The following is a 27,702-nucleotide window of genomic DNA, read 5'->3' on the forward strand; positions in this document are numbered from 1 at the left end:
TTCAAGCTTTTTTCCCCCTCTTCCTTTTCAGTGTAAACAGCCTCTTGAACTCACATACCTGAGTTAAAGGAGGCTTCTCTGAGAGGTGATATTGTATGACGGCGTTAAGAGCCAGACTGAACTGTGCCTTTTGAAATGCAATCAGTCCCTAAGAATTTCATCAGAAAGCCGAGCAATTAGAATCTGAATTGAATGGCAACATTAACAAAAGAATATGTTAATCTGTGAGGTTGCCCCAAATCTTATTTTACATTTCACAGCTAAGACATGAGTTTGATCAAATATTATCAAGTAAATAATTCTCCTCTTGAGAGAATCACGTCTATTGCCTTTTTAATTAATTTAAGCACATTGTTTATAACGTTTATTATGTGGGCTTTAAAGTTATGCTCACAAGTGTGTGGCAAAAAACAAATAAATAAATAAAAATATTTGGGATACTGGTCTTGGATCAAGGTCAGGCATGCACATACACAAGCACACGAACATGCACGAGTTTTTAACGTCAAAGTATTTCTAACAGGCTTTTTTTTTTTAAAAATCAAGTGGCCACCACTCTCTCAGCCCCCCCCCCCCCCCCCCCCCCCCCACAAAAAACACTCCCCTCCTCCCTTTCCCCTCACCTATCTACAACCGGCCTGCACCACAACAGCTACCTGTCAAAACAATGTTAAAACCCTTCAGTGGTAAGAAAAAGCAGAGACAGTGAAGAAGCAGGGGAGCAGCGTTACTCACCCAGCTGCTCAGATTGAGGTGCCAGCAGCCCACCTGCTGGAGGAGAGAGAGCCCGGGGCCTAGGACTCCTGCCTTGGCTCCCGTCTCCTCCGGCCCGGCTGGAGCTCCATCCCGCGGGTACATGACCCCCTCGGTTCCACCCCCACCCCCGCCCCTGCCTTCTCCTCCTCCTCCTCCTTCTTCTTCCACCTGGCCCCCCCCCCAGCTCCTCCTTCCCCGTCTACGCCGGGGAAAAGCCCTCTCACTTTCCTTGGCCGCTCCTCTCCTTCACTTCTTCTCTTCCTCCTTTGTCTGTTCCTGTCTTGACTCCTTCCTCCACTGTGTGCGAGTGTATTGCCGGGCATGTGTGGCGCGAGCGTGCATATGTGTTTGTCGTCCCCCCTCGCTTTGCGTTTGGTGCCGCAGCCAGCTGACCATTGTTCCCTCAGGTTTTTGACATTAGAGTGCGTGTCTCCTGACGTGTCTAGAGCAGGCTCAGGGTCTGAGGCCTAGTTCCCCCCCCCCATAAACACACAGTCACCAAATCCTCTCCACCCACCCACCCACCCACATCTGCCTGCTCAAAAAAAAAGGAGGAAAAAAAAGAGGAAAGAAAATCCCCCAAAATCCTTCACTCTAACCACAGAAGCACTTGCTCTTTGCGGCCACCAGTCTCCTCTTCTTTGTCAGAGAAAGTTTTGATGCCGGTGACAAGAAGTATAAGAAGTGAAAGCCAGAATGTGGACAGAGAGAAGGAAAAATTACTCTGAGCAGTTGTTCAGCACCGCAGTAGTCTTCCCACTAGCTATACTCCAGAAAAAAATACTCACAAACACACACACACACACATACATATACACACAAAATCAGTTATTACCCAAATCCCTGCTGTACGTTGGGTCTGTGTATGTGTTTCTTAAGAGTATGTGTGTGTATGTGTGTGGGCTCTGCTGTGCCTCCAGGATGCCCAGAGACGAACTGGCAGTTTGAAAAGCTTTGGCTACAAGGTAAAGCGAGCAAAGCGAGAGATGGAGACAAAGAGGAGAGAGAGAGCAGGAGAGAGAGAGAGATAGAAAGTGGAGGAAAAAAAAGGAACAAGACACAACAACATCCACAAAGGGAGGGCAGGCTCAGCAAAGTGTGGCCAACAGTCACTTTATCTGTGTGATGCTGACAGTCCCCTCTTCATGCCCACTTTCCAGGGGAGAAACCAAGGAGAGGGAGAGAAAGTCTTCACTCTGACACAGACGTGGCACCTTTCGTTGCAATCTTTCTCTCTTTTTTTTGGGTCCTGTCCTCTACCCCGCTCTACTTTTTTTCCTCTAAACAATATCTTAGAGTGGAGAACAATTCTTCTTTTAACCCCCCTCCTCCCTCCTTCCAACTCAATTCAAGGTTCATGTGAACAAGGCCTCGAGCCCCTCCTCACTGCCCTCTCTTCCCTGTTCTCCTTTTTCTCTGCAACTATTTCACCTTCAAGACCATTATTCTTCTGAATACTGAAACCAAACAATAAGCTTTGTGTGGTCAAGATTTCCCCCCCCCCCCCGAGCAATTCAAAAGATGTGCCATCCACTGCAGAAATAGACGAGATGTATTTAAAAGGGAAATCCTTCAAACGAGACTTTTCATTTATTATTTAAAAAAAGAAAATAAAAACGTTCCAGAATTTTGCAATGCTGTTTGTTCGCTTTATTTATTTAGTTTTGGGTGTAGCAATAAAATAATAAATAAATAAATGAAATATCCAAAAATATTTTGTTTATCCTAACATGACTAAAAATAAGAGAAGAGGAAATATAAAAAGTTTAGTACAGTTTAGTTTAGTAAACTGAGAAGAAACAAAAAAAATGCTACATGTTGAGGAAAACTTCTTTTTCAGTGCAACAAATTAATTATTTAAAGTAATAAGTCAAGCTGTCACACTTTTTAAAGAGATTTTAAATTTTGCGTTCTATAATAATAATTAGGCTTGCCTTATTTTAATTATCTAAACACCTGGACCTGAATAAGAACCATGACAAATTAAATATTTATAGAATAAATGTCACATTTATTCAATTTTTTTAACATGACCTAAATAAGAATATCAATAAAAAAATTAAAAATAAAGTTTAACTACAGTGAGAAAATTTGTATGTAGAAACAAGCAATAATTTCTTTTTTGGAAGTGAGGTCAGAGAAATGAAAACACAAATGCTTCTCATTACAGCATTTTAAAAGCTGGCAACAGAAACAACTGCAAAGTTTTTTTTCTTAATACAACAGAGACTTTGTTTTCCTCAAAATACGCTCTCGCTTTCTTTTCCTCCTGCACTCGCTCAGCCTCTCTGTTGCTGTTAGGACCCTGCTCTTCCCCTGGCCTGCAGCAGGCAGTCCTGAGGCCCTTAAAGCCAAAACAAAGCCCTGGGAATGTCCTTTACACAACTTGAACAATAGCGCCGGGGCTCCAGCTTGACAAGTAAAAGAGCTCCGACAAGGCGGTGGCTAATTGCCTGCCCTCCCTCCATTCAGCCGCCCCGCCACACTCCTGCCATCTCCTTTTGTCCCACGTGCACTTTCTTAAGTAAACTGCCAGTTTGCCAGCAAGTGATGGACAGCTCCCAATCATCCGGCCACAATGGCATCAACGCCACAACACAAGAGAGCACAGGGAGGATAAAAAAAACTTTTAAAAACCCTCTTTTTTTTATTCGACGGTCTAAGATGTTCGCACGAGACCGAAAAGTGTGCGAGGGGGAAAAAAGAAAAAGAATGACGGACAAAAAGTTTTACAAAACAAGGAAATGAAACAACCTATGACCTTAGCAGTTCATTGTTTTCTCTGATAAATCACAACAATCGGAGGCAAAATGCACGAGCACCAACTTCAAAGTCCTCAGCAATTACTATAATAATTACAGTATAATTATGATATTTCCAAAAAATTCTATTTGAGTAAAAACAATTGAAATTCTTTTAAACACACAAAATCCAAATTAAATATTGACTCAGATTTTTTTTAATATTACCAGAAGAATGAGAACAGCTGATGTGAGCGATGATCAGATTTACTTAAATTAAAACGTCAATAAAATATATATTTTAAAACTGATTCGATACGAATAACAGCATGCATGAATTAAAACGTGAAATAGCAGCATTTTATTTTTTAAAGCACACAATAAATAAGAATCGTATTTGGTTTGATGTGTTAGAATAATGCACCCCTGTCAGGCTGTCAGGACAAAGCAATCAAACAGTGCCTTTCATTATCCAAATTGTCAATCTGTCACTTAGCAACATAAGTGTTATAAATTGCCAAACGGAGCACAGAAAAATATCCACGGATAGATTCAACCAAAACATGATATTTAAAGTCAAACAAGCACCAGAAAATTAAGCACAGCTGTAATTAAAATGTTGAAAAGTCTTACCATTTAAAAGAGCTGTATTTGAGATGCTGCTCGGTTCCTGGTTAAAACAAGCATGCTGGCACTCATGGTAGTGCACAGACTCCAAGCAGACTCCCACCACCATGTCAGCCACTAATCCACTGGGGGGCAGCACCTCATCTACGGCAGCCCCTCGCTAAAGCCCGATGGGTTAAGCCGATAAGACAGCGGCCGGAGGACCGGGCGACAGCCAAGGTAATGCTGGAGCGAATTTAGGACGGCAGCCCTTCGGGTCCCAGAGCGGGGGGGAAGGACCGCGAGCGAGCGGCCAGAGCTGGCTGTTCACTTTCAGCCACCTCACGCATTCAAACGCACACTCAGAGGCTGCGCTGCTCTTCTCCGCGTCTGTCCGGGACTCCCTCTTTACCCCTTGCCCATCTTCATATCCCCCCTAATAAGCTCTTTTGTGTCCATCTCTCTTTCTTTGATAAGTTGAAAGAACAACAAAAAGAGGGCGAGAAAGAAAAGCTTTCATTCAGCTTGCTTGGAAGACATAAAGGTAGTGGAGTGCTGTCTATAGGAGTTGCCCTAACTTGGCTAAACTCAAGCAGCGGGGTGTCTCTCGTCATGTCATTAATCCCCAAAACTAGCCACGCTCCATTCACTGCTAGTCACACTAAATTAAATGCAAAATCAAAAACACAAACGCCGGGCAGAAGAAGTGTCAGAAAAAGGGGGAAAAAAGGCTAGAGAAAGCTTTCCGATCCAGGGCAAAGGGTGTGTGGTGTTGCAGCCACGTTGCCCCTAAGTCCTGCCCGTCGGTAGCCCCAATTTTTGATGTAGGAAGCCCCGGGAAGAAAAAAAAAAAAAAACCAGTCTCACAAAAGACAAAAAAACCAGACATTTATCACCAAAAGAGCCTGTCACTGTAGTACAGCTTTTGCACCTCCAACTCTCCTGCCTGAACTCTCTTAAGACAACTGAGGGGGGAAAAGGAGCCCCAACTCCAAAGTCAAACCTGCCAGACAACAAGGCAACAACGGCAGTTAAAATAATACCCAAAAATACAAATAAATGGATACAAGCTGTGGACGGTTTTCAGGAGAGCTGGCAATAGTAAATTCAACCCGGCCAACTGGTGGCTTGAAGAGAGGAAGCCCACTCTTAAAGCCGTGATCCGACCATCCGCTATACCACCGCTGTGAGCCTTTTAACCACAGCAGAAAAAAAATTACTATTGATCTTCAAATGGCGATAATTGAAAAGATCAAAAAGATTAAACAAAAAGAAAAAGAGAGAAAAATCAAGAATGTGCTGACTTACCATGTTGTGCTCCTTTTTTGTTGCAAGATTTTGTTTAAATAAAAAAAATATTTGCTCAAAGATGCAGCATTGGACGTGTCAAATTTTTGTAGCCGTCTCTTGATCGTATTACTTCCACAGTCCTGGTTTCCAATGCGTCTGAACTTTTTCCCTTTCTCTTTTATTTTGTTTGTGGTACCTAGCCTTTTTTTCCCCCTGCTTAAGACTTTAAAAGCCTTCAGCTCAGTAAAGCAGCACAAATTATCTTGCCACCTTGCTCAGCTCTGATGCTTTGGCCGCTAACTTTGGAAGGCCCTTTACTACTGCATCAAAATTAGCATTGTCAAAGCAGTTAATGAATATTAATATTGTATTTGTCATTGGAGCTGGCCCATTGCTGAACTCCAAGTCATCCATCAGGGACAAGATTAAGCACACAATTATTTCTGACTGACAGGGACCAAATCTGGAAGATTTTTTTCCCCCTCCAACAATTTAAAGAAAAAGACACAACATCATCTTAAGGTACCTCCCATGAGACGAGACAAGATTAATACACTTTTAATGAAGCAAGATTTCATGGTGCACGAACAGCAGGAACCTCGAGAAAAAAAGGAGAGAGGAATATAGAAATATTTCGGCTCAATTTCTACAATCATTTAAGCACTGGATTTATAAATTACAACTAATTTCGATGACAGGAGACAAAATTTTACCTCAAAGATTTATATTTTTTTGGAGTGAAAAACATTTGTTCTCTCAGGTATCTTTATTAATACATAAAAGCTGGATTTCACCTTTTTTTTTCTTCTTTTGATCATAGAAAAAAATAAGACGTGCGTGCGCTTCAGAGTAAGCGTCGCTGGAGATAAATTTAACATGAAACAATAATTAAAACACGGGACCTCCGGCTCTCTCGGCAGAGCCCGGCAGATCGCCGACCGCTGAGGACCACACAGGCAGCCTGCATCAGCACCACCCGCTGCACCAGCTCCATCCCGGAGCTTTCTCCCCTGCTTCGCCGCCCGCTTTCCACTGAAACGGCATCACAACCAGCAACTACGGCTCCCGGCACAATTTTCCAAACCTTCATCGAACGTGTGACAATTCTTATTATTATCTGAATAATAATAATAATGCTGGTTTCATTTCTCCAATGAAAATCCTCATCGGAATTATTTAGTAAATTTAAAGCTCTCGTTGAAATATTTACCTCAACAAATATCACTGCTACTAACACGTGTCTAGAAAAATTAAGCAGATGACGCATCATCTTCTTTACTCCTCTGTATCCAAAGCACCTTTTGCATGATTTTAAAAAAAATACAAAACACTTTTCTTAGTATTGTAAATTTTGAACGGCACCATGCCCAGCTTTCCCAGCAGCATCCTTCCTTTCCCCACAATTATCTGATTTCTCTTCTCTTTTCAATCATTTCAATCGGGGGAACGGACAAATTCTTACCGGGTCCAATTAAAACTTATTTTCTGTTACTTTCTGTCGTCTGAAGAACACAACCATAAAATAAAGCGAAAAGGCACAGAAGCAGTCGCACAAAAAAATGGCAGATGTGGGGCACTAATGCCAGCAGCCCAGTGAATTGGTGTGAGTGTAGGGGTCAAGCTGCGGGCTCACCTTGGAGCGCCGAGCCCCTGCCGACCACCCTGCCGGCTACCTAATACCATTAGTAACCCTTAGATGAACATACTAAATTGGCCTTTTGTTCTCCAGGAGCTGATCCGGCCTCACCAACTCACTGGTATCACGGCACCGAATGCAGATGGTGCTGGTTTTCTCTGAGATGAATAGCGCGCTTGAGAAAGCGCTGCTTCATCCGGAATCGCCCGATCTCTAAAAGCCGTCGGCGCGGCATTATCTTATTTTATTGTATTTTTTAAATTATGTCGCTTTTAAAAAAAACTGGAAATAATTCTTTAGATTTTTCTTTTTTACCAGTTTATTTACTTTTAAATCTGAAATTTAACTAAATGTGTGTCATACATATAATTTAGTATAAAAATGTGAAACTCTTAATTTGCAAGATTGTTCAATGTTTGATTTCACCGGCTAAAAATTGTAAATGTAATAAAATTAGGAAGCTAACCTAGTTTAAAAAAAAATCTAATTAATTGTGGGTTTAAATAATTATCTCAATTAAACATGTATCGCTAAAAATATCAAAGAATCAAAATTTCAAATGTGCATCACTAATAAATCATTTCTAATTAAAAACATAACAAATTTAGATTTTAAACATACATCTCTTTAAATTCAAATAAGTGCAAGGAAGGGAATGACTCAAATTTAAATTACAATTAATAAAACAATCTTTTCATTGTTGTGACAAGGGCACAGACACTGATTAAGTGTTCACACAAGGCCGTCTATGAAAACAGGCACCAAACGCTGCGAATTAATTCAAGTTGAGAGCCTAAAACAGGTCCAATCTAGGTGAGGAGGAGAGAAGGGAAGGGAGAGACGAAAGTGAGCGGAGCAGCCAGCTCTGTGGCCCAGCGTGATCACATCAGCGCTAGTATCAAATTAACTCTCTGACTTTGAAATTTATTGATCTGCTATTAAGACACTAGTGAACTTGATGAAGTGAGTGCTGTAGGTGACTCTGGGACTTCAAAGTGTTGCACCAGCCACATAAAACAAGCCACTTTGATCCCGGCTCCGCTCCTCGGATCTGGAGAGGGGGCTTCAGAGGAACCCCCAATTCTGCTCTCCTCTCTTCTCCCACTCATCCCGGGCCCGGGCTGTGGCTCTCTCTTTCCCTTTCCACATCTGTTGATGCCCCAAGAACCGGCAAAGCACCGCTGGCACACAGTGTTCAATCGCACCAATGGAGAACGCAGTAGTGCACAGTGGTGCAGACAGATGTTTTTTCTGATTCACTGAGAAATCATAATAAAGCAACACACACACACACACGAACACCAAAAAATGCAATACGATGTCAAAACAACAACTAGACTAAGGCGGCCATCTAAGCGCAATGGCATTAAAATTCAGTGTCGATAAGAAGGGGATTCTTCATGCCAAATACGGCATGTAATAAGGTCGACGATGAGAGAGACAATGCAGAGTGGAAGATAGCGGTACTATTGTGTGGTGAATACATCCCCCTCTTCGCTTAAGGCAAGTCTTCCCACTACATTAAATATTGTGTGCTGCCAATCACACCTGCCTTTTTTTTTTCATTTTGTGCCACTGGGTGGAGGTAGTAGTTAATGTTTTCAACATGCACTCTTATCACTACAATATACCGAAGCAGACACAAACCACAGCCGGCCCACAGAACACCACCTCATCTCCACAAACTAAAAACATTACAGGACAAAATACAGGAAATAAATACGGAAAAAAAGCAACAACTAAATAAAATCCTATTTGTTTCCTCTCATCATTTTGCAACAAAACAGCCTACAAAACTTAGGTTTGCCCTCCACTGAGCTGCTAACTTAGCGGGATCAAGTAAAATAAATATTAACGGCTAAATTAATCATCGGGAGGACAGTGTTTGCACTCAAGCTCCAGTGCTCAAAGGCAGGGGTGTGTATGTGTGTATGTGTGTGCGCTTGCGCGCGAGTGTGTCTGCACTTGGAGTACCGGGGCTAAGCTGCGTCTGTTTAATTAAGAGGGGTAAAACAGATGACAAATGCGAGACAGTTAAACATTTAATGTGTGCTTATCTCCCCCCTCATTTATTTAGTTGGGAGAGATTCAGAGTGGGTGGCGTTTAAGAGTGATGTGCCGGCGAAACGCTGGCGGAATTAGAACGCAGCCCCGTGCGCCGCGAGAAGTCAGCAAGCAGCACGCAGCCATTTCCTGACAATTGTTTTGACGTTTTGCAACTTAATTCTGTTTGATGGGAAAGAAAGGGATTAGGTAATAAATCAAATAAACACAAATATGGATTCTGCTACACAGCTGTTTCTGAAAAGCAAAAAAAAAAAAAAAAAAAAAAAGGAGGACAACGTAAATGACAGCGTAACTCGATTATGGATAAAGTATTTTTAGCATCATTGCCTAAATTGTCAAAACAAACCATGCAATTAAAAATGCAACTATATCAAAGGCCTAGTTTCTCCTTCATTTCACCTGACAAAGACTTAATTTTTTTTTTCTGGTTGATCCCCATTGTGTATCTCGTACTGATGCACATTGCCTAGAGTCAATGTCAAATCCCAGCTCCAAAAGTCCCGCAAAAAATACAGAACGAACAGTGCCCGCGGCACACACATTCCTTTTACTCAACCCACTTGCAATATCTCACCCAAAGTTACCGTTTCCACTGTGACAACGTTAAACTGAAAAACAAAAAAATATTACATACCTAGAATATATACTCTACCTATACTGTGTGCGTGTGTTTATGTAATATATAGCGTCTGTTTATCACAGTATGTTAAAGAAGGGAAGAGAAAAAGAGAAAGAGATAAAATGGGGTGGAAGGGGTGGTGGGAGAGAGAATGGAAAGCTAAAAAAGCACAAAAAAAGAGAGAGTGAGAGAGAAAAAGAAGAAAAGGAGGAGGAGGTGGAGGAGAAAAAAAGCACTGTGCCAAAAGCATATATAAGAGAAACCTTCACCAATTAGTGGGGAGAAACGGGAGAGGGAGCTGCCGCGGCGTCGGCACTCAAAGAGCCAGGCCTCGCGGCGAAGCTGTCATGTCGGCAGGATTGATCAACAGGCCTGCTATTTCTAATGGCATGTTGTCATGAAGCTGCAGCCATGGGGAGCCACCTGCCTCAGTCCTCGCACAGCACTCCGTGTGTATGTGTGTGTGCGCGCGGTGTGTATGCATGTGTGTTTATGTGCATGAAAGATGGTTTTGGGGGGTATTTCAGCAGCCATGCCTATTCTGTGCCCATATATCTTTTACTAACAATTTGAAAACAGCCTGGAATCCTCCTCCCACTCTCTGGCAGTCTACCTTGCCTACCCCTGAAGGTGGAAGAAATGTGCCATCTTGGATCTTTCTTTATTCTCACACACAGCAAAGCCAAGCTGAGGTAAAATCCAAAACAATGGAAGACCACAACAATAAAAACAATAACAATAATAAAAATAATAATCATAATAATAATAGATTAAATTTGTCTTTTTAATCTTCACAGGGAATAATTACTGTCCGACAAATATATTCCTCAGTTGTACGGTATGAAACACGACACTACAAGTAAAGTTATCCTGTCTTTGATTAAAGCTCGTTTCCGTTTCATTAAAAAAAACAAGAAAACCCAACAACAATCTGTCTAAGAATAACCAGACAATGGAAGCTTGCTTGTAAAATGCCGACCCAGAAAAAGCGCAATCAAAAAACGAGAAAATTACTTTGTTGAAAAACGTCACGTTATCCCCGTTTTCAAACTGCACTCGCACTCGCTAACAATAAAAAAGTCAAATAAAAGTTACAGAACTTGAGAGTTCAAGGTAGCGCGGGCTACTTGGAGTGCGTGTCACGTACAGTTAACCTTTTTATCGGGCATGCCTGTGGTCTCATCAGTCGATGAAATTCTTTGCCCGCGGCGGTGGCTTAGCCGAGGGACATGGACCAATAGAAAAATATTTCATTGTGTTAGCATTTCAAATGGCGAGTGGAGGGTGGAGAGGAGGGCATTTGGAGGGGCGGTGGGGGAAGTCGCTCGAACCGATCGTTGCCAGCGGAATTAATTGCCTATTCTGAGAATAATGTCCCTTAACCACGATTCTCGGAGGGCCGAACGCTAGCAGAGGCCACTTTTTTTTTCTTTTTTTTTTTGTTTGGTGTCTTCAAAAAGACGAGCGCTTAGGGGTACTGGCCGTATTAGGGGTTTAGCTCAGTCCCCTTCAGGCTGGGAAAAATAATCAGAAGCACTGAACCAAACTCAAGTAATCCGTACTCCAATTAAAAACGGCGAACCCATTACACTGAACATTAGCGCATCGACAAATAAAAACCTTAAAATTACGGCTAAATTGATTAAACTTTGCCAAATTCTGACAAATATTTGGAGTATTAGCGCAAATTCACTTTAGGAGAGACAACACGAGAAATTATCCTTCTCCGTTCGGCTATCAGCCAGTGCTCGATAAATGGCTCAAGATGGCGCGACCCCAGTGGTGCTTCTATCCTTTTATTTAAGGGGATTTAAGTTCAGGCTCGGCTACACATTGGCCAAGCATATGCAATGACCCTAACTGATATTGGTGCATCTTTTAGCCAGATCTTAATCTAACCTTTATAAAGCTGTGCAGCTTTTCAGACTCAAAACAGCATTAAGAAGTAGCATTGTTTGGTGCGAGGAAAGAACAGCCCTGGGAGACGACGCCACAGAAAAGCTGGGGCAAGGAGCCCTCTGGAAAAGCAGCTGCTTATGCACTCCAATCAGTAGACAAACAAACCAAAACCCAACAGCTACGAAGGGAGGGGAAAAATTTTTTTTTTTTCATTTTTTTTTTTTTTTTGAAGACAGACAGGGCATCCCAAATGCTACGTCCCTCCACATCGACCTCTACGGGCCCATTCGCGCTCGGTGTCAATTTCATCCCTCGGCAGATGGACGGACGAATTCGCAGCAGTCCCCATTACACGCCTCTCCTTCGCTCATTGTGAATTCAGTCAACGAAGTCAATCTTATTAACTTCCGCGCCGGTTCACTCATGACATTTTCTTCAATTTTCTCGCCAACATCAAAAACATCAATTAGCAGCTCGAAAATGGGAAGGAGCGAATGACAGAGTCCGATAACGCAGCCTTATTTGAAGCCGAGGGTAAATCTATTCTCCAGTTTTGAATGTGTTCATTACAATTGCGTTTTCAAAGAAGACCTCCAAATAGCAAAGAAATTAAATTTATCTCCTAGAAATGTCCAGAAATTGTTTTTTTTTCTTCCCTTTCTTTTTTTTTAAATCCTGTGTCTATCTCTCAGCCTCAGTGGGTGACACAAAGCATTGTGGTGCTACATTTTCTTTTTCTCATTAGAACAGATCACAACTCCCACAGAAGTTGAAACCCTATACTGTAACCTCTAGACTAACCCGTAGAAATTACTTTAAAAGGAGTCCAACATTTCTTTGGGAAGAAAAAAGAAGGCGATAAAGTAGCCTGCCCGTGACCTACGGATCCAACAAAAATACTAGACGATAAATGCAGTATCTATTTTTTACCCTACAAGGGGAGCTATTATCAGATTAAAGGAATAAAACGCTTTACGGGGAAAAAACGCTAGGGCTTTTCTTTTGTATTTATCAGTTCTCAAAATCAATCTTCACACGAGCATTTATCATTTAATTTACACGGCACCATTTAAAATGTGCTGTTACATTTTGTTTGTCCTGCAGCAACATTGTCACACGAATTCTGCAGTTATATTCATTTATGCCAAAAAAATTATAAAATTTGATTTTAAAATATTTTTGATACATCCAAGACTATTTTTAAAGAAATCTTAAAATCGCTGTTTATTAATAAAACAATTTTTATCATGAAATTTAAGAATGCATCATCTAAATATTAACAACAATAATAATAATAATAATACTACAATTAAATAATTTTTTTACAATAAAGTAGCATAATTACGTAAGTAACATTTGCATTTTTTTATAAACTATATTTTAAAATAGACTTACATTGAATAAATGTAATAAATTTCGATTAAAAAAAACAAACGAAAAAACAAACAAATCACAACCATTTTATCCACAGCCTCATTGATCATTTCCTGCTACTCCACAGCACAGTTACATCAAAATGTGAAATACAAACCTACACATTAATGAAGAAGCTCTCTCATGGCTCAACTCCTCTGCCTCCCATCACTGATGAACATGTAACTCAATAAACCTCGGCCGGTAACCTTTAAGTAAAAGGCTATTTTTTTGCCGATATCCAAACATTGTCAGACGGCTTCCTCATGCTTGAGTTACATCTCCGAGGGGGTGAACAAAAGCAACTTTAGTGGCTGTGGAAAGACACTCGCAATGCGAGGGGGGGAGCGGGCCGGTCGCTTACGGAGATGTGCGTATCACGTTCCTCCGGCCCATTGATTTCTGATCTTTTGACATTATTTAGTAGCTTTTTATTTTCTTGCCCGTCTTTTATTCCATGTCATAAAAGACATAAATGTCCAAACAAGTGATGTTGGGAATATCTACTATCTGTCAGAAGAGTAGGCTTTTCCCGGCATTAAAGCGACCGAATGCTCTGACGCAGTGCCGAGAATCGGCGGGATGAAAATATCACTCTTTGTAATGGAGGCTAATCAGATTTCGGATGCCGTTTGCCTTCTAGCTAAAAGGAGATGGAAACGCTTGGAGCAATAGGGCTGTAACCAGTATACTTAAGAGTTCATCGCAATCCTGACCTCGACACAAAAGGCCTTGCGTTTGTTTTCTCACACTAAACTGGTATGTACGGCCAAGAAAAACGGGACGCGGAGTCAAAATTTTAATTTATTCCTAATGTCATTTTAATCTTTATTTCTGTTCTAAATAGACATGGCTGAAGCGGCGAAGCCGGCATGCTAAACGCAGAGGAAAACGAGGCGATGCATCTGTAACACGGCTGTCGGCTGAATGTTGAACACACAGTAGTGATCAGTTCCATTAAGCGGGGATTTGATCATCTCCCCCGTGCGCTTTCACAGCCCGGCTTCAGATTAGATCACTGTGAAAATGGTCAAATGGTGTGTTTATCTCTCTGTAATTATTTTGATGCAGATGACAGAGATTGGTTGTTTGCATGTGGTTAGATGAGTGTGCACAGTGTGAGCCAAGGCATGCACACACACTCTCAGGCAGGCACGCGAGCGTGGAAAGAGCTGAATGGGTACTCTCAATGCCATTAACCCATTAGATAATTTCAACAAAGGCCTGAGAATAATGTTTTATGTGCAAGGGGGGAAAAAAATTAATGTTCTTGCTGGGCAACACAAATGGACTTTCAATGAGATCGAAAGCGAAATCCTCGGACAAGAATGGCGTGTGTTGAGCTAAGCTTAAACATGTAACCGCTGTGGTAAAAACACTATCTTACCTTGACAGAAGTAAAAAATATTTTGTTGCGCCCCTAAAAACAAATCAAAGCAGACTACGTGCTTTCATAGGAACACATCTTGCAGAAAAACAGCAGGAAAATGTGTAATATCGTCAGTCAGTAATGATGTTATGTCTAAAGTTTAAGTTCTCTCTTGGCACCAGCATAATTGAGGCACAGCTGATCTCCACTGTGTGAAGAGGACGTTTTTGTCCTTCCAGCCTCCGCTGCTCTCAGGATGCCCCCTCTACCTCGCTGTGACCTTGAGCGAAACAGCCTTAATCCTGAAGGGTAATTTTAAGATCTATTGCACACTTCCGAGGCTGATAATTACATTCAGATTTTTTATGAGATCATGAGCGTGATCTTTCGGCTCGCCCTATAATCACCTCTATTTTCACTTCACTCAACTTAGGCTGTGTCACTAGATTACCGGCCCTTCGTATCTACCTTCCCAATTACTTTTAAGAGTTTTGGATGGACAAATTTGTGCTTTCATGTCCCGTGTTAGCAGATGAGTTGCTGCTTCTGGCCATGAAAGGAGAGTTTTTAATGAGCTGAGGTAAGGTTAATTGGTTCACTAAGATCCTCTGAGTCATGTGCCTCTATATGAAATGAAGTCCATTTCCTGGAGTTTCCCCCGGACGTGTTTAATAACAAACACTTCAGCCCAATTTTCATGTTCCAGGGTGCAGGGAGAAATACAGTGAAGCTTGGCGAAGGTCTGTGTGGAGGGGGTGGAGGTTGGTTGTTTTTAGTTGTGTTACTTGCCCATACTATTAACGCCATCGGTGTTTATGTTTCTTCTGAGACCAGTGTGTAACTTAACGAATGCAATTATTGCTGTGTATTTCACAGATACCTAAAAGCTAAGTACCAGCAAAATATTATTCTGCGGCTTCTTTTTTTAAAAAAAAATCTGAAATCATATGAGGCTGCACACTGTACTTATTCACTGTGGTTGCTTGTCACATAGACCACAGTTGGGTTTCGCTTGGTTTTCTGTTCTCCAACAGTGTGTAAGAAGAGCTTTCATCTGTCGTCTAAGCTAATTCTGCATTTATCTATGGCGTAATATCCCTAATATTCCTAACACGATGTTTACTGAGGCAATGCACGCTTGCACATCTCAATATTTGCGACCATAAACTGCAAACAGTCTCAAACTCTGGCATTCAGCCTTGACTGTGGTTAAGAAAAAACACTCAACTTTTTGCATCTGTCAGGCTTGCACCAATGCCAGTGTTTAAAATAAACAACCTTGGGAAAACTATGGTTGCATTTATTGGGTTTTTGTTGTTATTTATTTGATCTTTTGCGCCAGAAGAAACACAATCTTTAAGCATTTAGCCAGCGTATAATTGATAAGACACAAGAATATGCTACTGATAAATATAATGCTATTTGGCAGTGAATGGGTTCAATATCAGCATCCCTGGCATGTACACATATCAAGTTTACCCTCAAAGTATGCAGCAGTTTCAATTTGGACTCCCCTTTCCCACTCAGGCTCAGTTCCAGCTGCGTGCTTTTCTATCAGGTTTTTCACTCCAGTATGCAGGCTAGCTCAGAACATGATCGTTCCCATATGTGTTTGCTCATCACGGGACAATGAAACTGCATGAAGCTTCTGCTATTGTTATAACTTCCCAAACCATAAGGGTAAATTCGCAGCAACTTGCCTTCACTTCAGCGCAAGGGAACCGCTGCACACACGCACACACACATCACACCGTTTCACTAATCTCCTGCAAATGACTGGGCCTTTCACTTGCTATTAGAAACTACATGATCTGAATCTGCCCAGACTAAAAGACCTTGTAATCAACCCTGGTGTAAATGTGTTAAGTTCAGTGTCTTGTTGAGGGGGGTTCAATGGTCCTGACAGTGTAATTACGGGTTGCCGCCACAACGCAGCGGCCAGCACACTCAGCGCTAATTCAATCCATCTTCATTTCCAAGAGCAACGCCCCTACCATTGATGGATAGTTATCATTAGAGAGTGACAAAGCACTGAAACAACTGAGGCGTGAGCAGCAAAGTGCGTGTGTGCGTTTGTGTGCACACCGGCAGTGGAAGAGGTGTCCTCTCTGATACACACTGCTGCCCCAGACAGCAGGATTGTATATTACAACAGTATGAATACAGAGAGATGGGATGGTGAAGAACTTTGGGTCAGGGAGCAGGGTTGCATCCTTCACACACACACACACACACACACACACACACACACACACACACACAAATAAATACACAGAATACCCGCACAGAGTATGTGTACGTGTTCACAAACACGCACAAACAGTTTGGCTCGCTGTGACCCCGACACACAGAGAGGCTATGGCTCAACTCACCAGCCTTTTATAGCATGCTGCTCACACTGCTCAGACTCACACACACACACACACACACACACACACACACACACACACACACACACACACACACACAGGTCTGGGCACCATCTGCAGCCAAACACTAAACCACAGGCTGTGATTGAGGCAGACTGGCCTGCTCCTCTATATTTTCAGTCTATATATTCAGTCCACCCTGGGCTGTATATCTTAATTATGTGCTCTACCACTTTTCCTAAAAGAAGCGGTGATGGAGTCTGCCAGTCAGGCACTGGAGCAGCAGCAGGCCACTGAAATGAGGCCCTTCCAGTCTTTATGGGGCCTCCAGCTCAGCCACTGCATCATTACACGACTTTTAAGCTCTGGACAAAAACACAGTGGATGCCTTGTTCCCCGTGTCTTTCCTGGCGTAACGCTGCATAATAGAAGCGATCCTGTTTATGGCATTTTTTCGTCTCAAGCTGCACGCCTTCAAAACAAACTGGAACTCCGAAACTTTTCGGGAAGACTAACAGGCTGTGAAAGGCTGTAATGAGTAAATAGCTCAAAGGGTAGAAGGGGAACAAATAGCCAGAAGGATTTTAGCGCTGTGCTGTGCTCACTGATTTGTCTTTTCTCTCCTAGCGGGTTGCAGCTTTAGGGTCGCTGCCGTCTAATACACACGCGCGCGTGCACACACACAGACACAGGTTAGGCTTTGCCGTTTCAATGACTCAATCGCATCTGGAGCTCTCCATCGATTGTGGTCAGTGACCCAGCAAAGGCCCATGTGGCGAGCGCCTTGCTCCACCTCTCCGAATCAGACCACATTCAGAAAGGAAATCAGTATCATGGCCGCCCCTGTCCATTAACCAGGAGGTGGTGCTACCGGGATGTAGAGCACTACTTCATCTTTTTGCTTACATAGCTGAAAGGCAGACAGGGATTTGTTTGGTAGGGGTTTTCATAATAGCGGGGATTTAAAAGGCTTTTCTGACACCTGGAGTTGTAGACACTTCCTCAAAGACACAGACGTACTCTGTTTTACTGTCGGTGTCGATTTAGCGGCAGAGAGCGCTGAGAGGTTCACAGTCAGGTGACGCTGCCTACTTGAATGCATAAGATTCTCAGACTTGTGATCTCTTGTTCAGTTGGCTCACCGAGAGGAATGAATGGCTTGCTGCATAGCTCCAAACTCGCATGCACGCACACCCACGCAATTAAATCTGATGCTTACTCATGCACATTGCTAATGTGCCATTAAACGCTCACATGCGCTGTGCATTTTATGCAGCGAGCTCTGGCGATCGGTACGCATAACATGGAGGCATGAGCTCAGCGGCCAATGTGCAGCCGCAGACTGGCTGGCCTGCTTGCAGACCCTGCAGTTTGTTTAGCAACACTCCTTTTGACGACGCCCGAAGGGTGCAATTAAGCCCAATTAGAGCCTGTCGGTTTTATTAAGAGGCGCAGACTGGCCAGGCTCGGGGGCAGTGAGGGGTAGGAGGGAGGAGGAGGAGGAGAGGGAGGAGGAGTCTGCAGCACCAAGCTATCGCTGCTCTTGAGAAACTAGGCAAGCACCACTGAGGGGAAACTGGTGTAAATATACTGTATGCCAACTAAACAGGACAGCTGTGGCAATTATGACTAGGTTGGACTTTTTAAAAAAAGCCAAGCACCGGATCAAGTCCGCTTCTGCAGGTAACCTCTGTTCAAATGCAGAGAGATTACCATTGTGATGGCGCACAAACGCCGCTTAGAAGCGCAATTTTGTGATCAGAGAACCTGCAAGGATCAATGGATGACAAAACCAACTCATCTATAAATACTCACTGGCTACAGTGAATGCAGACATGTGTGGATGCAGATGTCACAAAGCATTTTCGGAAAGGGGTTGGGGGGGTGGCTGTGTAGTTATGCGATTCTGCCCTGATACATTAGTGTGGCAGTGAAAAGAGCAATACAGCTGGCTTGGAACAAAAACTGCAGCATCGCTTTCATCAGCAAATCAAAAAAAAAAAATAGAAGAAGAAGAAGAAGAACGCAAATGAATGTATCATTTTCTCCCCCCTCACAATTCCTTTTCCGTCGACCCCTCGACAGAGATGTTTACAGATAGCTATCATTCCCCCTCTTTTTCACATTTGTGCTTGGACATGTTTCAAAAGACCGGGCCTTTTCATCTCCCCTCTCGCTGTGAGGAAATTTGCTCCTTAATGGCTTTCAAAACAGGAAGCGCAGACAATAAAAAAAAAGGAGAAGTGAGAAGAACGCTTCGCTCCCCGGTCACCCCCCCCCCCTCCCACCCCCACCCCTCCTCCTTCAGTCGACGCATCCTTTGCGGAGCTGAGTGCTGCGGCACACTGCTGCTCTGCCATGGTGCCAACTGTGCCAGTCACACTGACCTCCATCTGCAGGCAACTTGATACCATCTCTTCAACCGCCGCGTACTCCCACTGAATGGGTTTGCTCAGTCACAGTGAAGTCTGAATGGCATTCAAGGCTCAGGCTTGGAATTGTGTTTCAAGTTTGTGTGCTATTGTATTCTTTGTTCACAGCTGCTGTGTTACAAAAAAAAATCCTTTATCACTAAACTGAATACTAAAACGGTTGTACTGGAGGAATGCACACAGGAATACATTACTGCCAATGTGCAAATCATCCCACTATCAGGCAAATTAGAGACGATTTTAAAAAAAAATTATTTATTTATTTTAAAACAAGTCTTTATCAATGACCCTCGGAAGAGTAAGGCTGAAATGCTACGGACCGGCTCAAATTACTACTTAAAGATGGTCTCTTGCCAAGTGCTAGCCTTACTATTTTTAATAGTATATGTAGGTGTCTGTTTACTCATGTTGTATTCATAATTCCGCCTCCTGCAGGGCATCCGTGTCCACTGAGTGCCCTTGAACATGCCATGAGTAGTCTTTCTGCGCCTCAACTAAAAAGAAACCTGAAAGACAGCTACACACGCTTCCGCACAGTTGGATAAAACAAACCTTAACCACACAACTCAACCTCACCAAAGAACTGGCTTTTTTTCAAAAGATGTTCAGAAGAGTGGTTTTTTTCCGTTTTTTTTATCTCCTCGTCTTTGCTTTTTCTCTCCCTGGGAAAAACAAATGCATCATTTTTCAGTTTAAAAAAAAAAAGAAAGAAAGAATCTTTACTCCCTCCTCTCCCTCCCATTGTGCCATTTCCGTGTATGGAAGTGTTCCCTCCCATTGATTTTCTCCCAGCCAAGGCCCTACCCAACACAAGCTGTTTCCTTGCTGGTGTCATCTCCTTGTGCCTTTCTCCTTTTAACTGTGCTTTACTCTTGGCATAATATACAACTGCCAAACTGGTGATAGGGAGGGAAGAGCAATGGGAGGAAAAGCTGATAAATGCACTCAAAAGTTTTGGCTATTGATTTCTTTTTGAAGCAGATAGGGAATAAAGAAAACTGTTCAAAGCTACAGAGAGGCCCTTGTTTTGATCACCACTACAGTCGAGCCAGTTGGTAATGTTGTTGGTAGTAAGGCATTGTGTGTGCAATGTTTGCTTTGTTGTGCATTGTGTTACAGTTCAGCCAGAAGGCTTATTAAATGCAGAGGCCAGCATGCAGTGCTATCACTGATGGATGCAATCATAGAGAAAAAGGTTTTAATTCCAATGGAGGATGTCAAAGTGAGCACACAAAACACTCCAGCTGTGTGAGGTAACACAAAAAGTTTTTAAGTTTATAGCAAGGGAAGGAAAGGCAGGACTGAAATGGAGGAACAGTGGAGAAAAAGAGGGACTGGAATATCCATGGCATCCATCTACTTAAGACAGGACACCGCAATCAAAGGTGACACAGTGCAAAAATCCAGATATGGAGGGAAAAGCTAAGCAGGAACACTTTCCAGCAGCAGCCTCTGCTCCCCTACTCAGCCAGCCCTCTGTGATGTGTGCCTGTGTCCACTGGGGGCTACAATTAGTCCATCAAACTCATTCAAGCCGGGGATCCACACCGCCTCTCCAATACCCCTTTCTGATTCTCCAAAGCCTGCGCTCCTCCAAAGACACAGGCAACTTGTAAGACTAGGGGAGGTAGCCTTTGATGTGCCAGGTTTTACCTAGGCCTCCCTTTTTGCTCATATCAAGGCTGAGGAGATATAACAATTAAAATGGCGGGACAGGCTGACGTCGGGGCACGTGCTTGCACAGGCATGTGCCCACCTGTGCGCCTAGGACACTGGCCTTTGCAAATAGAGGGAGCACCACAGCCTGCTGGAGCAATGAGAAGTCACATGCAAGTTCAGATATGCTCTTTATGCCAGTGCTATAAATCTGTCTTGTGGCTTCTCCTGGCTTCATATTGGCTGCTCCCCCCACCTCGTTTCCGTCTGTGTCTGTCAGTTAGGCGCTTTTTTCCCCTGTAGCAACATTTCACAACCTTTTTTTGGCCTGTAGCAGCTTAAACTAATCGAGAATTTTCATTATTTATGAACTATTTAATTAATTTATAAAGCAAAAACATCCTCCATGTTGTTGTTGGATTTTTCTTTTCATCTTCAGTTTAAGAATCTGCAGTCTTTCTGTTTTGCATTAATTAAAACTGAATAGCTTGGGTAAACAGGTAATCTGGAGGTGCCATCCTGGGCTATGGGAAGTTCTGGTGGAGATTTTTCTGACATAACATATTTTATGGAAATTTAAGTGTTTTTTTTTTTAAAAAATGTTTCATTTCATAGGCTTTTATTTTAAGTGTAGTCTTTCAAAATCACCCCTGACTTGTCATCTGCGTGTCAAAAGACAGAATGTGTCCAGAACCCAAAATGAACAAACTCAGAGCCTGTGGTTCAGGGCGAGCTGCTGCGTTTCGTTGTGTAAGACCCAGCTTCACTTCTGTCTTTGCTCCAGTGGGGCTCGGTGGCAGACAGCCAGGTAATTACACAGCACTGACTACCAGCTCGAAGAGAAAGGGCCAATACCACACACACATACACAAAAACACTTATTTGCATGCCCAAAGTATACAGCTCACACAGTCCCACCTGCACACACACACATAATCTGTCTTGCATTCTCTCTCTCTCTCTCTCTTCCCTCACACACACACATGCACACCGTCCCTGCCAAATACAAAGACTACATTATGTCAAGGAGGATTACAATGACTCCAACCTGACCCGGCTCTGCAGCCGCTCTACCTCTGGCGTGAGTCTCCCTGAATTTACTGTTTGGGGCTAAAAGACTGTCCAAAGTTTAAACAGGTGTATACTTATGCAGATGCAACAAGGCTCAAACATGTGGTCTGCATTAGCTGCTGCAGTGAAGCCAAAGCTGGAGCAGGAACCAAGCCCAGCTTGTCACTTGGGGTTGGTGATCTATTCACTTTCCATGAATTCGGGAAGTGGACACTTCCTCAAATTCCAATATAAATGAATAAACGAGACGCTAGAAACATATGCTTATTTAATCTCCGGCATAATTCAGAATTGTGAGTGGACTGCTTTAATTATTTCCGAATTGTTGTAATTGAATTCATGCATGGGAGTAATGGGTTTAGCACTGCTCAAGTAAAGAAATAACAAGACAATCAACCACACTGAGCGCTTTTATCGGTTTTATTTAACTGCTTTAATCCTCGGCGTTGAACCCAGAGGTGCGCAGAGATCGCAGCGTGACGTCACAGTTTCACAAAGCAGCGTAACGGAGTCATAACAAACTCTGCAACAGTCTGAAGCCTTAAAACCACTTGAAAAAGCAGATATTCTTAATCATCATCAGGGCTGCAACTACACTAATCCCAACAGGCTTGCCACTTCCTTTGAGTTAGACTTCAAATATGAAATCATTAAGACTAAAGTGATATCTCGCTGTAGTGAAATGTTTGTTTTTATTATCACATATTTAAAAAAAAATCTTCACATGAAGCTGTGAAGTCACTGAATCTATGGCCAGGGAGCAGCAACAACACGAGTTAGCCATTTCAATCTGACAAAAAGCACAAAAGATTCAAGGAGTGAGTCGGCATAAAGGCAAGTAAATTGCACCAGCAAAACAAAAGGGAAGTCATGCTTCAAGGAAGCAGGAGGTATTCTCTCTCCCTTGTTGGTTATTCCACACTATTTTTTTTTCCAAAGAAAGGATCTTGTTTTAAAAAAAAAAAAAAAAGGAAAGAAGGCATGGATTCCAGTGAATGCCAGTGAGAATCAAGCAAGCTATTCATGCTGCCAGTTGATTTAGGCACGCCTCGCTACACACCAATCAGCCCAGCCCCGGCCTCGCCAGCCACTCACTTGTCTGCCATTCCAACACAAGATGGAGACAGTGCCAAAAGTTCCAATTAAAATATCCATTTGTGATGTCTGTGCAAGAAAAAAAAAAGAAAAAGAAAACAAGGACCGGGCTTTTTCGATAGCGTAGGAGAAAATACAACAAAAGCTGCCAAAATTCTGTGGACAAGCCACATACTTAAGAGTTTTCTGTCTACACAAACTAAATAAGTACGAAGAGTGTGTATGTAGGCAGAATGTGTGTGTGAGGGAGACAGGGAGAGAGACGGACTGAGCGTGTGCGTGCACGGGAGTACGAGCGTCTTGTTATGGAGGAACAGAGCATGTTGCAGATAAGAGGGCGATGCTGTTCAAAGAAAAAGGCAGGCCGGTAAAGTGCGCGCCGATTCGACATCATCGCCTTACTGTCCCTTAATGAGCCTGGAGAGGAAGTCTGGTGTCCACAGAATGGGCTCCTGTCTCACTCCAATCACGCTGCCGGGCTTTTTATTCAAATCTCACACACAACTGTCACGCAGCCAGTCTGGCCGCGCTGTTTATCTTACTCCAGGAGGATGTTAACAAGACAAATGAATGAATAAATACACAAATAATGCGTTTAGGTAATGTTAATAATGTATGAATTGGAAGCTGCTTTTTGACAGTAGCGCTGCACTAAGGATTCTTCCCAACTTTGGTGACAAGCTTGTTTATTCTTTTCCCAGCATGCACTTCTCTGCATCTTTCGAAAGGCACCGTCTAGCCAGCGCTGGGCATCTATAGCACATCTCGCTGATGAGAAAAAGCGGTCTGACACATTAGTTTAGACTTCTCTCCCATGAAAAGCAGCCAATACCCTGAGTATTGAGCCATCTCTCGCTTCATCCAAAAACCTCCAGGAAGATGATCCTCCTTAATCTCCCACAATGCAGCTCTCCTTTTCACCCCATCATCATTCCCTCCTGCTATTACTTGACTGATTCCAGTGACGTCTTTAACGGGCCGTTCAATTAGAGCAGACGTTTCAGAATGGCTGGATAAATAAATACAAAAGCGTGCTCACACCTGCATAGCTATGCAAAAAGCAGTCGTATCACAGCGTCACCTGCCTCAAAGAAGTGTCCCAAACTTCGAGGACTATTAGAACAAACAAAAACAAAAACAACAAAAAAAGGGAAAACAGGAGCAGAGGGGGAAAAATAAAAAAAAAACACTCAAAGAAACTGACTGAGTAGGAAAATAAGCATCACATCAAATTCCCTCCCCGGGCCGAGACAAAAGCGAGGCCTGGTACTCAGACACTGTCGACTGCGCGCACTTGGAAGACGGAGGGAAAAAAATAACAACCCGCACATCAAAACCAGAGCCAAACAAATCCAAGAAAAGTTCAGATAGGTCTTCATTGGAACCGCAGAGAGGAACAAATCAAATAAATTGGGGGGTTAGTCTCGTTCAGGCTGCCCCGACAAACCAGGAAACACGGTTTAGGATATATGAGGAAGGTGACGGAGGACGATGCTAAATGACTCAGAAAGCAGATACCCCGTGTTTACCCCTGCAAACTCCAAAAGAAAAGCCCCCTCTCCTGTTATAACGCGGGTGGGAGAGAGAAAACTGAATTCGAGGCAGCTTAAGTGCTCTCTGGAATCACTCAGCATTCCACCGTCTCCGACACATACACATTCACCGAGTCGAAATTTGACTGCGACAGTGTATTCATCCATAACTGTAAATTGTTCTTTGGGGAATTTGGCGGGGCTTCGTACACCCCACAACCCCTTCCCATCTTTCCCCGCTACAGTCCCTGTATCCTTGGCCTTTCCAAAAAGCTGTCTCCATCACTCTCAATCACAAGCTGCTTGCTCATATGTAAAGAACAGACAGTTGCCAAAGCAATTGTGGGATCACTCCGTGCTAAATCATTATAAAACCAGAAATATCTGTGAGGCCACAACAGTGATCCGGGGCTTATAAAGACGAAGGCAACAATAACTCATTGCCTATGTCCTTGAAGCACCTTCTGTAGTTGGATTATTGATTGCTTTCTGATTACTGTTTGCATTTATTAAATCTTTTAAGTACATGTTGCTTGTCTCAGATGCCTTCTGTCTTTCTGCTCTATAGGCCACAACTTATGTGCATCAGCACTGCTAATAAAGGGTTTAAATATCTGGGCGGGAAAAACTGGCAAAACTTCCAAAGTTTTTAAATTTTACTTCAAGACTTTAGTATGAAAATTAAATGGTATATGTTTAGGAGACAAGAAAATACGCCTACCACTGCTTTTATTATTATAATTTCTAAATTTAATTTCCAATGCCATATTGTTTTATTTGCAGGCTCTACTACAGTAACTTTGCGTGATTAAGGCTTTATACTGCCTTGGTCCGGCCCCTCGGCTATTCCACAGCCCTAAAGCGCCAGGGCTGGCTGGGATATATGATCTCATTGACATCACTGACAGATAAGAGTGGAAAAAACTGTCTAAAACCCACCCTCTGGAGCAGTCTGAAGTCCATACGCTACCCTCACAATTTGAAAATTTGGCCATTTTAAATACAAGCGTCCATCATTCTGACAGCATGAGAGAATATAAGGAAAAGGACAGTAGATCCAGGTTCTAGTTACCAGATTTCTCTTAAGTGTACGTCCAAGTCTTTGATATTAAACAGTAATATATACTAAACACCATGCCTGTGCTGACTCAAGGATCAGACAAACAGCTGCTCCCCAACTTTGCTACTTGCCCCTGTTGTAGTCTGGTTGTTGTTGTAAACTGACAGTTTCCTACATAAAGAAAAAGCCTGACTTCTCTTTGTTGTGGCTCAAAAAAAAAGGCATGCTCCTCTGAAAAGTGATTTTTTCTCAACTACAGAAGGCTGTCATTTTGAAAGAAGCACAATACTGCAAACACACCTTCACTAGTTGTGTGTGTGTGTATATATATATATAGAGAGAGAGAGAGGGAGAGAAATATATAAATATATATATTCAACCGCCCGCTTTTTTAAAACTAAAAAAAGGGCAGTGATACCTGCACAACATGCATGCTACAAAGAATTTGTGTATGTGTGTGCATGTGCTAACAATCAAGAGCCAAAAAACACTAAATTCTGCAGGCCACCCCTGGGATATATTCTCTAAATCTCTTCACCCCGTTCTCTAAAGTTCACTTCCAAACTTCCTGGAAAAAAAGGAGCAGAATTTTCTGAGGAAACACAAAGAGGGTTAGTGAGAGTAATAACAGCACGGAGTAATAACATTTTGTTTAATCCCGCACAATTCTGCCTCGTACCACAGTGAGAACAGCAAACCGGCGGTGCGGCGAGGCGGTGCGGCGAAAAGAAATTGCCACTCCTGCAGATGGACCTGTGTTAGCAGCAGAAGTAAGAGGTAGGAGTTTGTCTGCAAGAGAAACGCCACAAACTCCTGAAAAGTTGCCATGAGCCACTGCTACCCTCCCACTGCCTCTTCCCTCCTCTTTGTGGCTCGGCTGAAACCTCAGGCCTTTCCTTACTACTGCAGGGAGGGGGGGGGGGAAAATGAGGTCAAGGATCGCCTTACTCAGGCCTGCCTCCCCTATGGTCACCCCCTCTTCACCACCCCCCGCCCCACTCACTTAAAACCTCATTCCATCACTGTGGCCAAATCCGCCTCGTCCGACTCTCACTCCGCCCTCCACCGCTCCGAGTTTCATTTCTTCCCTCCCCTCTTCTTTGCTACCACCCACCCTGCGCACTCAACCCGGTGCTAATTGGTAAATCTGTTGAACCATGTCATCCCTAACAATGAGACACCTGGAGCTCTGTCAAAACAAGTTTCTCTGTGAAACGGCCTCCAGTGTTAATACAGTAGCGTACCGAGACGCTGAGTCTGTTGTCACTCGCGAGGCTGACCACAGAAATGCAACCAGGGATCGTCCTATCTGAGGACATGTCTCAAACGCCAGCACACCCCGACTGGCGGCATGTGAGGATTGGTTTGTTGTAAATTAAGATTATTCATTAATATTACTCCTGAACCTTGACCCTGTTTCTTTGTGCAAATAAACTCTGACTTGATTGTCATGTTTTTCCAAAGCCTACTTAGTTAGGGGCTTTCGATCCACTCCTTGAAAGCCTGAAAGTCAGAGCTCAGGGTTAAATAGAGTCAAACTCCTGAATGCACTCACATAAAAGTTATATCATAACCTGACTATCTATCATCTAAATAAGTCACACCTTAAACACAAGGACACTACGCACACACACTCCTGTAGACAAAGATTTGTTTGTAAGACACGAGCACACACACACACACACACACAGAAAAAGACAGACAGGCACACCCAACAGTGATCCTTACAGACCTTGTCAAACAAGTTCTAGCAAAGGCACTTGTACAAGAGGGGAGGGGGGGGAATCGTGTCAACGTCGACGGAGGAATGTTAACCACATTAACAGCTGATTTCCCTTCGGCCTGTTTTAAAGGGGCTATGTTTGGGGTTTTTTCCCTCCTAACAACAAAGGCTGCACATGGTGTGCAAAATCAACAAGCAATTGATTAGTCAAACAATTCAAGTAAGCAATCTAGAGAGCCACGGACGTCTCAGAGGAGATTAAGACGTCTCTGATGGGCTTCGTAATGCCAGCCTCTTTCTGACTTCCCAATGCCCGACTGAAGCAAATCAAAACAAGGCTTAGCGATGTCCTCAGAATGTCAGCATTG

The 27,702-nt window shown here is 43.0% G+C and overlaps 1 protein-coding gene across 18 annotated transcripts in view; it reads right to left on the bottom strand.

The window, feature by feature from the left end:
* Window positions 1-27,702, bottom strand: part of tcf7l2 (transcription factor 7 like 2) — a 107,725-nt gene that overhangs the window by 22,555 nt on the left and 57,468 nt on the right. The gene's annotated exons all lie outside the window — the stretch shown is intronic.

Source organism: Mchenga conophoros, linkage group LG8, assembly GCF_057382185.1.
Source record: "Mchenga conophoros isolate Kocher_MC1m ecotype Shallow Benthic linkage group LG8, M_conophoros_male_GT1.1, whole genome shotgun sequence".
Classification (NCBI taxonomy): domain Eukaryota; kingdom Metazoa; phylum Chordata; class Actinopteri; order Cichliformes; family Cichlidae; genus Mchenga; species Mchenga conophoros.